We start from the raw sequence: 16,692 nt of genomic DNA on the forward strand, positions 1-16,692 counted from the left end.
CCATTTAGCATTTGTGTGACCAGGGGCTTGTTAAGGAATGCCCCAAGGCTCCCTTCCCTGCATATAAAAAGAAGAGATGGTAACTGCTTTCTAGGATGCAGTGGTGATGGTTCAATGAGAAGCGGCGTGCCATAGGCTTGGTATAGTGCCTGGCCCATGGGGATATTCAAACAGTGGTGACTATTAGATCAGGAGCAGACATTGGGGTAGGAGGTATCAGCTCGGGGAGGAGACAACAAGGAAAGCTAGGGAGGGAAGGACGTGCCAGGGAAGAGACAGTGGGCTCTGCAGAGGAAGGCTTCTTGGTACCCCTCGAAAGCTGCTGTGGGAACACACCTTTACTCTGCTGACCTTTTCGGCAGCTGGCAGGCATCTGGGCACCTGGCAAAGCGAGCTGACCATCTGGCTGGCTGTTTCTGCAACAAAAAGAGATGGTGTCGAACGCTTTGGGAGCTGGGCTCCTTTGACCTACAGTTGGCACTGGAGGCCAAAGAAGTCCTCCTCGAGACCATCACCTTCTCATCAGCAATCTTCCAGCCAGCACACTGCAGCGGCCAGTGAGTGCAGGATCGTCTCCAGGAAGCCAGTGCCAAGGCCAGAGGCCCAGAGCGTGCACTGAGCAAATCGCCAGGGAGTAGTGACGGCCCTTCCTTCCTGGTCAGTGCTCTTGTCCCGTGGGGATACTATCTCCTCTGGATCCCATGAAGACTGCTCCCTGCCATGGCTATGATTACCTGTCACGCTGCACGGTTAGAAGTGCAGGTTCTGAGGCCAGGCTGCCTGGGTTCATGCATTAGCTGTGTGACCTTGGGCAAGTTACTTAGCCACATTTTGCCTCAGTTTTCTGGGCTGCAAAATGGAGTCGTGAGAGTTCACCAAGTTCATGCTTGTAAGGAGATGGCAACAGTGCCTGGCATTTAACAAGTGCCCCACAGGTGTTATCTGGGGCTGTTGTCATCTCTGTGGCCAATCGTGCATCGGTTCCAGGTCTTGGGGTCACGTCTGTGTGCCTGGTGCCCTAGGTGCCTCAATATCTGGTCTCTTTTTCTCCCATTAAAAAATCAATCTCACTTCTCTGTCTCCCTATCTTTTTCCCTTTCATCTTCCCTTTCTTAGCACATTATTTATTCAACAAACACGGATGAAGTGCCTGCCCTGTGCCAGGCGCTGGGGAGGGGGAGGATGGGGGGCTACAGAGATGGAATAAACAGTGAGCCTTGCACAGGACCCTCCGAGTGCCCACAGCTAGGCAGAACAGCAGTTAGTCCATGCTGATGCAGGATTCACCATTGTCACGGGGGAGCCAGAATCTGGAGACACCCAGGCCCTGAAAACGGAGCCTGGCCAGCCCCCACTGAAAAGAGAGCTGCTATTGGCCTCAGCCTCCAGGAAGAGCCGGGTGATTCAGCGGGATGGAGATCCTCCTTCCCAAGACAAGATGGGGGCAGCAGAGGTAAGATTCTGGCTGTGAGCGAATGGGTCTGCTGGCTGACAGCTTGGCTGTCACATTCGAAAGCTTATCCGTGGACAGTGCCCCTCTGCCCTGCTAATGATAGGGATGTCACTCACAGGTCTCCTCTGGATTGTGCTGAACCAGACATTGCTGCCTTTGCCTAGGCAGGGTGATAGATGTCACGAGGGCCTGGGAAGCTTCCGGGGGAAAGTTAGGCTATCTGCCCACCCCTCAATCATGCCATGCATCCCCAGAGTCACACAGAAATGTTCTTACACACCTCTGTGCCTTGGCACAGCTGCTCCCTCTGCCCAGCCTGCCCTCCCCTGGATCGGGCCTTCTCCATCTGAGCATCCCACATGTCCCCAGGCCTCAGTCCCCAGGAAGCTCTGGGAGCCTGCAGTGCTCCAGGATCGCAGGAGTCCCTACCTCCCCCGAGTGGCCCTGATGCCTTGGACATGCTTTTACTACCACACTGTCGCACTGGGTGGTCATTATTTGTTTAGGTGTCTTTTCTCCTTACCCTAGACCTTGAGTTCTTGAGGCCAAGAACAGCCAAGTCTCAGCTTTCTCTGCAGGGCTGAGCACATAGTGGCACTCTGCAAATGCATGCTGAGAAATGGATTGTCGTTACTGACATCACCATCCACCTCTGCACAAGTCTTGACACGGAGCAGCCTCGCACCCCTGCTGGAAGCCCGGCCTAAAGTGACCGACCTGCTTTAGTGAGGGGTTGGGGTTTGGAAGGCCCGCTGGATACAAGGATCTAGAATGAGGAGGTCTTTTCCTATTGAGGACCAAAGATCTCAACTCTTTTTTCCTAATAAACTAGGAGAGACCAGTTTGGAATTGTCTCTAAATGTACAGGATGAGTTTGAGTTTGGAGGTAGCGGAGCCTCTTGTTCCCAACTGAAGGCACTCACGAAAGCTAAACTGTACCCACTTGGAGGAAAGTGAGACGGGGCTTCCCAGGGAGAACCCAGGGAGATGCCTCAAAGGCCACAGAGGGAACAAACAAAAAAACAATTTAATTTAGATTTTTTAATGCAGAAATGAAGTGTTCCGCTTGTTTGCTTTTAAAATGGAGAACAGAGAACATAAAATGATTCAACAAATGAAGGAAGTAATTAGAAAAAATCCCTCCAGTTCTATGTGATGGCCAGTAAAGGAAGAGAGAGCACAGAAAAGATAGAACGGGAAGGGCGGATAGGAAGGAAGGAGAGTACGACACAGAGATGATGACGCAAAGAGAGAGAGTGGAGAAGAGATGAACACAGAACCATCCCTCCACACACACACACATTTTAATCTTATGAAAAACTTGCTTTGTAAAATTAAAGTTTGTCTTTTGTTGTTTTTACACTGTAAGAGAGCGATTTGAATACATTTCTCTATTGTTTTCTGACTTCCAGAATAAGAAGTTGCCAGGGAGAAGTCCAATGCCATTCTTAGTTTTGATCTTTTTTTATAATCTTTTATTTTTCTCTGCAGAAAATTTTAAGTGTTTCTTTTTTTTTTTTTTTGAGATGGAGTCTCACTCTGTCACCCAGGCTGGAGTCCAGTGATGCGATCTCAACTCACTGCAACTTCTGCCTCTCAGGTTCAAGCAATTGTTGTGCCTCAGCCTCCCAAGTAGCTGGGATTACAGGCATGTGCCACCACGGCCAGCTAATTTTTGTATTTTTAACAGAGATGGGGTTTCACCATGTTGGCCAGGCTGGTCTTGAACTCCTGACCTCAAGTGATCCGCTTGCCTTGGCCTCCCAAACTGCTAGGATTACAGGCATGACCCACTATGCCTGGCCTAAATTTTAAGATTTTACCTTCATATACATCACTATGAAATTAGCATGGGCCTTTTTTCATTCATTGTATTGGGTCATAATGGGCTCGTAAACTCTGCAGACGCAGGTCATTCAGTCCTAGGAAGTAATTTTGTATTATTTCTTTGATAATGGGCTCTCCTCCATTTCCTCTACTCCCTATTTCTTTTGCTGGGCCTGCTAGATGGAACTTCTGCTTTTCTATTTTCTCTCTGATTTTTCATACCTTTATTTTTTTCCTCTTCCAGGTAGATTTCCTTGACTTTATCTTCCAAATGCTCTATTGACTATTTTATTTATGTGATCAAATTTTCAGTAGTTTGCACTGTTTTTCTGATTATTCTTTTTTTAAAAAAAGTTTTATTGGAGGTACACTTTACATACTCTAAAATTCACTCATTTTAAGTGTCTAATTCAATGATTTTTAGTAAATTTACAGAGGTCTGTAACCATCACCACAATCCAGTTTAAATTATTCTTTTGTGTATAGTTGTTTGTTTTGGTATCATGGGTGAAATGTCTCCTCTTATCTTTGTGTGTGTGTGTGTGTGTGTGTGTGTGTGTGTGTGTGTGCGCGTATGTGTCAGATGGAGTCTCACTCTGTTGCCCAGGCTGGAGTGCAGTGGCACAATCTTGGCTCACTGTAACCTCCACCTCCCAGGTTCAAGCAATTCTCCTGCCTTAGCCTCCCAAGTAGCTGGGATTACAGGTGCCTGCCACCACGCTCGACTAATTTTTTGTATTTTAGTAGAGATGAGGTTTCACCATGTTGGCCAGGCTGGTCTCGAACTCCTGACCTCAAGTGATCCACCCACCTCAGCCTCCCAAAGTGCTGGGATTACAGGCATAAGCCACCACGCCTGGCCATCCTCCACCTGTTACAATGGAGCCAAAAGGCCTTCACTAAATGCTGTCCCCTAATCTCAGACTTCCCAGCCTCTGGAACTGTGAACCAAATAAACTTCTATTGTTTATAAATTACCCAACCCCTGGCATTCTGTTATAACAGCAAAAAATGGACCAAGACAAGGTGATATCTATCCTTGCAGATCCCTAAAAAAAGAGTTCCTGGGAGTTGATGGATCTTTAATACCTGCTTGAGGGACAAACCAGATACTCTTTTGAGAGCCCATCTAATTCTGGGATTCTACCCTCAAGTGGGTCGAGGGACTCAGAGTTTGCAAAGCTAGAGAGCGTCAGGACCAGGGACAGATGCAGGTTTTGTGAAACCTGAAGCTTATACAATTTTGGGTGCTTTGTATAAGAAAAATAATACAAAATTATGGATGCCAAATTAGATACGGGGCCTAGGAAGGGGCTTGTGAACTCTGCGGTGGTGGGCCTTAAACATAAGCTTATTAGCCTCCCAATAAAGCCTCCTCTATCTAGGACAGAACAGTATTCCTTTGGAGCCAGTAGATGTCAATGCATTTTCCCCCAACAGACTTGGTCTTCCAGATTCTACATCTCCCTCATGATTTCCACCTCCCCCCCCAAATTTCTAACTCAGCAAAAGCTTATTGAATGCCCACTGTGTGCAAGGCATTGGGTTGGGCCCCTTCATTACCCGCCTCTGTGGCAGGACTGAGATTATCACCTGCCCAGGGAGAAGCACATCTGACTCAAGATGCTCTTGAGTCTGTGCAGGTACCATCAAGGCAGAGGAAGAGTAGGATAGGCACAGAAAACCAGATGGGAAGCAGGGCCACATCTGATCTAAGGACACAGGTGGTCTTCTGAGGACATCAGGCCCCTGTACTCAGAGGAGAAATCCATGCTGCCCTCTGTCTCACTTCTTTTTTTTTTTTTTTTTTTTTTTTTTGAGACAGAGTCTCGCTCTGTCGCCCGGGCTGGAGTGCAGTGGCGCAATCTCGGCTCACTGCAAGCTCCGCCTCCCGGGTTCACGCCATTCTCCTGCCTCAGCCTCCGAGTAGCTGGGACTACAGGCGCCCGCCACCGCGCCCGGCTAATTTTTTGTATTTTTTAGTAGAGACAGGGTTTCACCGTGGTCTCGATCTCCTGACCTCGTGATCCGCCCGCCTCGGCCTCCCAAAGTGCTGGGATTACAAGCGTGAGCCACCGCGCCCGGCCACCCTGTCTCACTTCTAAAAGGAATTGTTGCCGCAGAAACTGCACAGAGACCTCAGAAGCCTGAGTTGGAGTGGAAGGCTCAGCTGTTTTCCTGCCGCCCCTCTGTCAGACACATCACCCCTCTTGTGGGACTGGAGTTAAATGCCATCACTCAGAGTCAGCAGCCCTGCACTTGGTCTGGAGCCCAGCTGCCAGCCCTGTCCCCACAGTTGTCCCCAGCCCTGTCTGGGCCTTTTTGAGCTTGATTGAACTACAGCGTCTAGAAAACTCCAGGCCAATTCTAGGTCCTGTCTACAATCTCTGAGTGTTTTCTTTTCTCTTGGAATGTTTAACCAGCAGAAAAGCACATGCCAGCAGTGGTTTCTGAGGTCCTCTTCACCTTGCCAGATGACCAGGCCTTGCCAGGGACCCACTGGGTCTCTGTCATCTCCCCGAGCCTTTTTCCTCATCTGTAAAACTGAGACGAGAACCCCTATGAAGGGCTAGTTTTATGACTTTGGTCAAGGTCAACCTGGGTCTGGGTGTGGGAAGGGGTTACTGACATCTCATAGTCTATCTTCTGTTCTAGCTGCACAGGTGATAGCCACGGGTCCCCACCAGTTAGATGTAGTGGTGGAGATAATCAGGCAGGTCAGGGCCCTTGGATGCCCCAAATTCGCTTTATGGTTTATGACATTCTCCCATGGTTTGTAGTGACAATGCTGGCTGGGAAGGAATAAAAACAGCCAAACTTCTTAAGGTGATTTGCCAGAAAATTTTTATTTGGATACACACTGTACTGAACACAGACCTGAAAATGCATTTTAAAAGGCTTTCTAATGAAGCGAATACAAAACAACTCACACATTAGACAAACCTCTGTGGTATAGCCATACTGGGGAGAGCAGAGGCTTTCTCAGAGAAGGTGGGCCAAGGAAGAGGTGGGGGAGATGTGAGGATGGCCCAAGAAGGTTTAGGGAGGGATAGTTTCGGCTCCCCTCTGAAGTTCACTGTGACCCCTATGTCCACCCAGAGAGCTCAATGCCCTATCTCTGTTATTTATACTAGTTGCTTCCCAAGCTTCCTGGGCTTTTCTCTAATTTGGGGTGCAATTTAGGGGCCCCACTGATGAACTTTAAAATCCATTGATATTGGGCCGGGTGCGGTAGCTCACACCTGTAACCTCAGCACTTTGGCAGGCAAAGGTGGGAGGATTGCTTGAGGCTAAGAGTTCAAGACCAGCCTGGGCAACATAGTGAGACCCCCATCTCTACAAAATTTTTTTTAAAAAATTAGCCAGGCATAGTGGCCTGTAGTCCCAGCTACTTGAGAGGCTGAGGCAGGAGGATCGATTGAGCCCAGGAATTTGAGGCTATAGTGAGCCAAGATTATGCTACTGCACTCCAGCCTGGGCAACAGAGCGAGACCCTGTCTCTAGAATAGAAAGAAAATCCATTGATATTATATGCAAAACTTTATGGGTGTGAAAAAAATCTCATGTGGCTGGTTTAGAATTCTTTTCTGGGAAGAGGGCCTGAGCTGTTACCTGCTCTCCAATAGGTTCAGCACCCACCATGGAAACCATCATGGTAGACCATGCTAAGGCAGGAAAAGGTGGGCCAGCACATGATTCCAGCAGGGCCACTGCAAGAGTGGGGAATGCAGACCACCTCCAGTTTCGGGGTGGGCTGGGTACCCAAAGGAAGATGGAGACTCAAGCCCCAGGATGTCATTTCCCTCACGAGGTTTGTCCCCATGCTACCTGGCCAGTAGTCAAGAGCCTTCTACGGATGATCCCATTCAAAGCACCTGTTTGGCACCCCTGATGAACCTGGCACTTGTGGGGAACATGAGGAAGGTCAGACATGACCCTTGTCAGCCTGTATGGCGCTCCTAGTCTAGGAGGCTGGGGAAACAGGCACCCAGAGAAATTACAGGGTGCTGTGGAGTGTGCTACACATGAAGGTAAAATAACCGGGCAGCACCGAGGGAAAAGTTAGCTCAGCTCATTCTGGAAGCTGGAAAGCCACCCATGGACCTTAGAGTGAAACACCAGCCACCCATGGGCCTTAGCGTGAAACACCAGCCTGTGTGACTTCTGAGGACCTCAGTTTCCTTATTAGTACCATATGGCAACAACTATTCATGGAGTTGGGAGAGTCACATGAAGTCGTGTCCACACAGTGCATCCATGGATTGGACTTTCAAGCGGAATTTGCCTTGTGAAAAGATCTACAAGGACACCAAAAGCAGCAGGGGCAACATGGATAGAGGCATGGCTCGGCAGGGCACTTTGTGCTGACTCAGCGATGGGTCCATGCTGTGACTTGGAGAGACTCATTTTTGATGGTCCAGCAGCGTTCAGGTTCAATGACTCAGCAATTCTTGATTCAATGATGTGGTCATTTGAAGATTTGTGGGTACCAGCGATTAAGTAAGCAGAGTGTTTATAAATCTAGGCTGCTGATAATCACAACAATAATCGCTGCTAAAAATGATTGAGGGCTTACTATGTGCCAGGCTGCACATAGCATTTACGGATTAACTCACGGAATCATTAGGTCACGCTAATGGAAGGGACTTGGGTAATCCCTTTGCCAAGGGGCCACCTGTCACCTTTCATTTCAGTTTATTCCTCCCCCTCCCATTCTTACTCAGGCCTCCCCACCCTTACCTCCCCATAAGTCATGATCCTCTCCTAAAAGTCCTAGAAGTTCAGAGCCAGAAGGGACTTGGGAGATCCCTAGTCCAGTTCCTTTTTTTTTTTTGAGACAGGGTCTCACTCTCTTGTCCAGGCTGGAGTGTGGTGATGGGGTGATCACAGCTCACTGAAGCCTCGACCTCCTCGGCCCAAGTGATCCTCCCACCTCAGCCTTCCAAGTAGCTGGGACTACAGTTGCCTGCCATCACACCCAGCTATTTTTTTTTTTATTTTTGTAGAGACAGGGTCTCACTATGTTTCCCAGGCTGGTCTCAAATTCCTGGGCTCAAGCAATCCTCCCGCCATGGCCTCCCAAAGTGCTGGGATTACAGGCATGAGCCACCACACCTGGCCTCAGCTCCTCATTTTATACAGGAGGAAATTAAGCCCACAAAAGGAAGGGACTTGCTTTTCTAGAGTACAGAGAAAGGGCCTCTGAGCACCCGTGTAGGTGCTTGGTGAATCCAGTCAGGAGGCCTGGTTATCCTTCATTGACTATCCATGTGATCTCGGGTGAGGTTCAGAGTAACAGTCAAGTCAGTGCTCAGCTGTGTGTGTCCACATCTCCCTGGTACTCACATGCACTCCGCTCTTCTTCTGGCTGTCAAGTCCCTAGATGACCCAGGCCACCTCCTTTTCCCTCAGGTCAAGCAGCCGAGGTGGGGGTTCAGACCTCTCCAGGGCTGTAGCTCAGGCCTCAGGAGGTGCAGGAGACACCTGGGAGGTTCAGAGAGGCACAGTAACTTTAGATGTGTGCAGGTGGCCAGAAATAGCCACTGAGCAGTGCTGTGGCTCTGCCCAGGCCAGTACCGTGGCCAGCCTGGGAAGCTAAATCTTTGAGACTAGCTTAGTTAGGATTGCAGTCTGGTTTCCCCAAATCCTTCAAACCCAGAGCCATCCCAGGTTGGAGTGCAGTAGCATAATCATAGTAGCCTGAGCTGTCTTCCTCTGTCTAATCCCTTGACTGTATTCCCATGTCTTCGACCCTGAGATAGACTTACTGATGCCCCTGAACTTATACCTTCTCCCCTTCTCTGTCCCTCACGCCTGCCTGGCCCCATCATGGTCCCTTGCCCTTCCCAGTTGAGCCTCAGCTCTTGCCTGGCTTCACAGGGGTCTCCTCCCTGACCCCTGTTCTCACTTCACAGCCACCTGTAAGTCGACCCTGCCTTAATCTTCCACCAGCAGAATTTGTGTGGGAAAATAGACATAACATAAAATTTACCATTTACCTTTTAAATCATTTTTTGTTTGTTTGTTTTTGTTTTTTGTTTTGTTTTTGAGACTGAGTCTCACTCTGCTGCCCAGGCTGGAGTGCAGTGGCACAATTTTGGCTCACTGCAACCTCTGCCTCCTGGGTTCAAGCCATTCTCCTGCCTCAGCCTCCTGAGGAGCTGGGAATACAGGCATGAGCCACCATACCAGCTAATTTTTGTATTTTTAGTAGAGACGGGGTTTCATCATGTTGGCTAGGCCGGTCTTGAACCCTGACCTCAAGCGATCCTCCTGCCTCGGCCTCCCAAAGTGCTGAGATTACAGGCATAAGCCACCGCACATGGCCCATTTTAATCATTTTTAAGGGGGTAATTTAGGGGCATCAATCACATTCAGGATGTTGTGCAATCATCACCACTATCTATTTCTAAAACTTTTTCATTACCCCAAACAGAAACTCTGAACCCATTAAGCAACATCTCCACATCCCCCACACCACCCAACCCCTAGTAACCTCTAATCAACGTTTCTGTCTCTACTAATTTGCCTATTCTAGGTACCTCATATAAGTGAAATATTTGTCCCTCTATATCTGGCTTCTTTCACTTAGCACAATGTCAAGGTTCATCCATGTTGTAGCATGTGTCAGAACGTCATTCCTTTTTATGGCTGAATAATATTCCATTGTCTATATACACTTTGTGTATCCATTCATCTACTGATAACACTGGGTAGTTTCCATCTTTTGACTATCGTGAATAATGCTGCTGTGAATATTTGTGTACAAGTATCTTGTTTGAGTTCCCGCTTTCTTTCTTTCTTTCTTTTCTTTTTTTTTTTTTTTGAGACACAGTCTTGCTCTTGTCACCAAGGCTGGAGTGCAGTGGCACGATCTCAGCTGACAGCAACCTCTGCCTCCCAGCTTCAAGCAATTCTCCTGCCTCAGCCTCCCAAGTAGCTGGGATTACGGGCATTTGCCACTATGCCTGGCTTACGCCTGGCTAATTTTGGTATTTTTAGTAGAGATGGGGTTTCACCATGTTGGTCAGGCTGGTCTCGAACTCCTGACCTCAGGTGATCCACCTGCTTCGGTCTCCCAAAGTGCTGGGATTACAGGCGTGAGCCACCGCGCCCAGTCTTGGGTTCCTGCTTTCGATTCCTTTAGGTACATACCTAGGAGTGGAATGGCTGGGTCAAATGATAATTCTATGTTTAGCTTTTTAAGGAACCACCAAACTGCTTTCCCCAGTGAGAGCACCATTTTACATTCTCACCAGCAACGTGTATGGGTTCTGATTTCTCCATCCTGACCAATTCTTGTTATTTTTGGAACACATTTCTTTCCTTTTCTTTCTTTCTTTTCTTTTTTTTTTTTTGTTGAGAAGGAGTTTTGCTCTTGTTGCCCAGGCTGGAGTGCAATGGCACGATCTCGGCTCCTCACAACCTCTGCCTCCCCAGTTCAAGCGATTCTCATGCCTCAGCCTCCCGAGTAGCTGGGATTACAGGCATGCGCCACCATGCCTGGCTAATTTTGTATTTTTATTAGAGATGGGGTTTCTCCATGTTGGTCAGGCTGGTCTTGAACTCCCAACCTCAGGTAATTTGCTTGTCTCAGCCTCCCACAGTGCTGGGATTACAGGCGTGAGCCACGGCACCCAGCCAAAACAGGTTTCTTATTCTTTCTAGCAACAGCCTCCACTGGGTCATCTTCAGGAGGTTTCTGTTCTCTTTAGAACTCGACCTCAAATGGTCCCATCACATCCCAAGTCTCCTTAGCCCAACTGCTGCTGCAGTAGCCCAGGAAGTGGGGTGCTGAGATGAAGGTCCACATCAGCAGGCCTGGGGTGGGGCCCTGGAATCGGCATTTCTAACAACTTTCCAGCAGGTGCTGATGCTGCTGGTCTGGGGATCACTGGAGAACCAAGGCTTGAAGGCATCACATTTTATATTTTGCCCTAGGAGGTTTCTGCTTAGTTCTTTCCCTTCCACATTTGCATAAAACAGAAGCCCCGCAACTCAAGGTCTTGTTAGGCTCCGGGGAGGAAGACAGGGAAGGGATTCCTTCCCTTCCTCAATTCCCAGACTCTCTGTCCTGCTCCGTCTGGAATATGAGTGTCCCCTGTTCTGTCTCTGCAAACAAGTCAGGGCCTTTGCTGGGGCCAACAGCGGCACAAGAATTAAAGTTCCAAGTTAGCTTTGGATCCGCTTCAATCGACTTTTCACTCTGGAGCTGTTCTAGGTGAGGGATTGGCATTTTATTCAGTGTGTTAAATGGCTGACAGGCGTTGAATATGGTGAAAGATTGCCCTGAAATACCTCCCCAAAGCCTGGTGTGGGAGAAAAACAATGAAAGCCTGGCCTCTCCTCTGGAGCGGAGGGCCTTTCATCCAGGCGCCAGAGCCTTCCACTGAAGCTCTGTCCAAGGTAGCCAGCCACAGAGTCCTCTGCTTCAGAGCTCCCAACTCCTGCTCCCTCTGACCCGCCCCTTTCTCTTTCCCCCAAACTCTAGCTTTGGAGACCTTTGCCTACTCTTGGCCTCTGGTTTTTGGCAGTTTCCAACATCTCAGATTTCCCCATTTTGCATACAAATCACTTCCCTTCTGTGGGCCTCAATTTCCCCATTGTTCAAATTAAAGAAACGACGAGAGCAATGATTTTGTAACCATGTTCCACAGAACCGGAGGATTCGCTGAAGGCCAAGGTATACCCCGAGTTCACCACCTCTGCTTTATTAGAGTGGCCTCATTTGTATTTGGTATCTTAAAGTTCTATGTAAACATTTCATTTGGAAGACAAAGTTCTGCTGCTAAAAAGTCGTTTGAAAATCAACAGCCTAGATGATCTTGAACATTTTCCCCTCTGGTTTCATCTTCTATGTTCTATAGTTCTTTGACCATTACATCTTTTCCAAGTCCCAGCCTGCATGCAACATCAGTCTTGAATTTTCTTTGAGCTTCTAGAACTCAATGCTCAGGAACACGTGTTTCTTCCACTACAGGGATAGGGCAGTGGCCAGCTGGCCGGGTGGTGACTGCTGCTGCCCTCTGGCAAGTCTAGGAGGGCACCTCAAGCCAGGTAGAGTGGGGCTGAGTAGGGGAAGGAGATTGGAGTGGTCACTATGAGCCTTCCTGGGTGTGTTTGTGTGTGTGTGTTTTCCACTTGGAAGACGCCACCCGTGAAGGAGTAGGAACCCATTTCACGGTTCCTGTGACAGTCCTGTGTGAAACACCAGTGAACTCCCAGGCCCAATGGAAGGTGAGAAGGGAGGTCAAGTGGGAGCCACCCACAAGGATGTTTTCTGGCTATCAAATTGACCTCATGGGCCTGAAGCTGACACACGTCAGCCTGATGAATGAGCCTGCAATACCCGATCATCAGGACAGACGCAAGCATCCCTGGGATGCTTCTCTGGGAGCCAGAAGGGTGGTAGGAAGAGGGTAAAATATGCTGAGTTGAAAGAGCTGAGGCTGTTTCTTCTGGAGAAGAGCAGGCAGAGGGCTGAGGTGGGTAGATGGGGGACTATCTATTTATCAGGCTCAGGTACACGTATCCTTATTGCGGGAAATGTGATGTAAAGGCTTCTGGATTTATGGTGAGGGAGAGGCAGGACTCTAAATCATTTTGCAGACCCTGAAGCCCTGACTGGAGGCTTCTCAGGCTGGAATATGTTACGTGGCGGGAGCTCCTCCAGTGATGCACCATAAATTGTGGCACCGTGGCTACTCCAGAGGCATTGGAAATATTCAAAGGGAGGAAGGAAGATGGGAACTGTGCAACAGCATTGTATGTGTAAAGGGAGTACCCAGGCGCCTGGGGTGAGGGTGAAGCTCCCACTGGAGTTCCCATAGTTCTAGCTATGCTCTGGCACTTAGCTCTGTAAATCTGCCCAAAGACCCTGACAATGGAGTAGAAAGGGCTTTGCAGCCAGAAGAATTTGGGCTTGAATCCTAGCTCTACCGATTGGCAGCTCGATGACCTTGAGCAACTTATCTGAAAACTCCTAAATCTCTTTCCTTAGCTGTAAAGTAGGAATAATACCCAAGGATGTCACTGTTTGTTTTTCATCCACAAGCCAATCTCCCTTTCTCCTTTGATTTTGTTTAGATGAAACATTAGGGAAGAAGGGCCTCTCCTGCAGCTTCAGCAAGATAAACTGCAATTGGTAGAATCTAAGCGTAATCATGTCATTTTCTTTCAGCTATTGATTGGTTTAGGAGAGGGCATGTGACCTAATTTTAACCAATGAAATTTTTCTTTCTGATTATGTCAAAGAGTCCTACTGTCATCTTCCTACCATAATGTGGTTGGGTGAGGATGTGATGCTTGGAGCTGTGGCAGCCATTCTGCAACCATGAGGTGATAAGCCTAAGAAAGAAAAGAAAACACAGCAAGGATGGTGATGCAGAAAAATAGAAAGAAGCTGGGTCCTTGAGCATTTTGCCGAGCTGTGGAACTGTAATAGGTTCATTGCTCAATGTGTGAGGCAAGACAATATGCTGAGACACTAGGTTGCAGCAGAGAAAGAAGTTTAATCATAGGGTCACTGGATGAAGAGAAGGGAAGGAACTTCAAATTCATCTCCCTGAGGAGTTTAGGGCTAGTGTTTTTAAGGATTTTGGAGTGGGCCAAAGTGTGGAGATCGTTGATTGGCTGAAGAGTACAGGGTGAAGTCATGGGACAGGGAGATGAAGAAGCTGAATTCTCTTGCTGATCCCATTCCTCTGTGAAAAACATCCGAAGTTATCCTTAAACAAAAGCCTTATGATTTTTTTTTGGAGGGGCTGTTAACAGCTTTATTGAGACATATACTACACATACCATACAATTCACCCACTTAAAGTATTCCTAGTATCTTCACAGAGTTGTGCAAACTTCACTACAACCAATTTTAGAATATTTTCTTCACCTCAAAAAGAAACTCCCTACACTTTTGCTATCACTCCCCAACCCCCTACATCCCCCAGCTTTAAGCAACCATTAATCCACTTTTTCTCTCTATGGATATACCTATTTTGGGCATTTCACATAAGGAATCTAATATATAGTATTTATGACTGGCTTCTTTTACTTAGCATAATGTTTTCAAGGTTTATCCATGTTATAGCATGTATCACTACTTTATTCATTTTTATGGCTGAATATTATTTCATTGTATGGATACACTACATAAAAGTTCAGGATTCGGCCAGGCGCGGTGGCTCACACCTGTAATCACAGCACTTTGGGAAGCTGAGGGGGGTGGCTCATTTGATGTCAGGAGTGCGAGACCAGCCTGGCCAACATGGTGAAACCCCGTCTCTACTAAAAATACAAAAATTAGCCAGGTGTGGTGGTGGGGGGCGCCTGTAATCACAGCTACTTGAGACGCTGAGTCAGGAGAATTGCTTGAACTCGGGAGGTGGAGATTGCAGTGAACTGAGATCGTGCCTTGCGCCACTGCACTCCAGCCTGGTGACAAGAGTGAAACTCTGTCTCGAAAAAAAAAAAAAAAGCTTTAGGATTCTGATGTCAGAAACCCTGTCTATAGGAGCAATGGGGATGCAAACAGTCAGGATCTAGCACTATCCGACCTTTAGCAACAAGGAAATGGGCCAAAGTGCAGCCTGATTAGTGCTGAATTCTAACTACATTTCTGTCCAGAACCTGGCATGCAACCCTTGTCAACCCTCTGGGGGCAGTGTCAGTTGCTGCATGGACTCTGGGATTGTGTGTGTCCCCAGACTTCTTATCTGAGAGTGAAGAATCTTCATTCCATATGACATTGGCAATTGGGTATTCCACTACCTGCACCTGAAGCATTCCTCCCTGTAATACAGCAATCTCACAGGGTTGTTGTGAGCATTAAATAAGATAACAAATATGCAAAAATTCCAAGCCTAGAACTTGGTTTAGTGTAGGTGTTCAATACATGCTAATTTCTTCCCTCTCCTCTATTTTAATCTCTTAACTTCAGATTTTTTTTCTACTCTACCAACCTCACAAGATTGTGCTAAAAAACAAATGAGATCATTGTTATTTATTGCCACAATAATGCTGTATAACAAATAGCCACAAAACCTGAGTGGCATACCACAATAAACATTTCTTTAGCCCACAAATGGGAGACACTGTTAACTTGGGTAACAAAGGAGCAGATGCACAGGCCTGTGAATCTACTAAAAGCCACTGAATTAAATGGGTGAATTTTATGGTATGTGAATTACATCTCAACAAAGCAGCTAAAAAGAAAAAAAGAGGACGATTGCAGAGTAAGGACAGGAGGGAAGAATTACTAGGTGGTGGTGATACCATCCATTTCCTATAAGGCTGCTGGGGCCCCACCATGCAGGACCATTCACAACTCTGCTTGTTAAGGTTTTCTCTGCCATCCTTGAAAATAATCACTGGTTGCATAACGGACGTTGTGGGGAAAGATTCTGTTGACAGCAATTCACTCTGTGGCTGACTTTGCTGGAGCACAAGCCCCCTATCCCATAGGCCCAGACAGGAGCTGGGATCTCAGTGCATAGAAGGAAGTAGAGGCACCCGATGACAGGTGGGAACATCAGCCCAGGGCTGCCTCCTTGGTCAGAAGTGGCATTAAGGGCTTCTGTCCTGCTGTGTATTTGGAGAGGCAAAGGCGTGTGGGAAAGGGAGAAAATGTTAGCATGTAACAGCGACGAAGGGGCTGGAGCACGGGACCTACAGTGAAGGATGAAATGAACCGGGGTTAGGAGCTAGAGAAGAGCAGGATGAGGGGCAGCTTCACAACTATCTTCAGGAAACAGTTGGGTTATTAACGGCAAGGGGGCCGTGACAGGCTGTTCTCCTGACTCTTTGAACTTGAGTCCGTAGGAAGCAAAGGTGCTTTCACAGGAAACTGGCAACTGCCTGCAGCATCTGAGCAAGTGCATAGGTCCCTGGTCCGTGTTGACATGAGGTTCCCCCTTCCTCTGGAACATTCCCACCCCCACTGAAAAGCAGCCACAGACAACATGTAAATGAATGGGCATGGCTGTGTTCTAATAACACCTTATTTACAAAACAGGCCCAGTGAGTGTAGACTCCTGGAGAAGGACAGAACTGGGAGGGCCTCAGAGACCAGTGATTTCTAGCCCTGCCTGCATAGTAAAGTCACCTGAGAAACTTTCAAACACTACTCATGTCTGGGCCCCATGCAGAATGTCAATTTCGTCAACTTTCTGGGGGCCAGACCCGAGCATGGGCATTTATTCAAGTTCCCGAGGTGGTTCTGACATGCAGTCTGGGGTTAAGAGCCACTGCCCCAATCCAGCTGCATCATTTTATACATCAGAAACCGAAGCCCAGGGAGAGCAAGCAGGTCTACGTTCTCACAGTCAGTCTGATTTAAGGGACTCCTCCAAAGCGGCAAAGTGTCATTTGGGTCAGATCTGTGACTTGAGCTGCCTCCTGGGGCTGTCATCTTTCTC

Source organism: Hylobates moloch, unplaced genomic scaffold (genome assembly GCF_009828535.3).
Source record: "Hylobates moloch isolate HMO894 unplaced genomic scaffold, HMol_V3 SCAFFOLD_10, whole genome shotgun sequence".
Lineage (NCBI taxonomy): Eukaryota > Metazoa > Chordata > Mammalia > Primates > Hylobatidae > Hylobates > Hylobates moloch.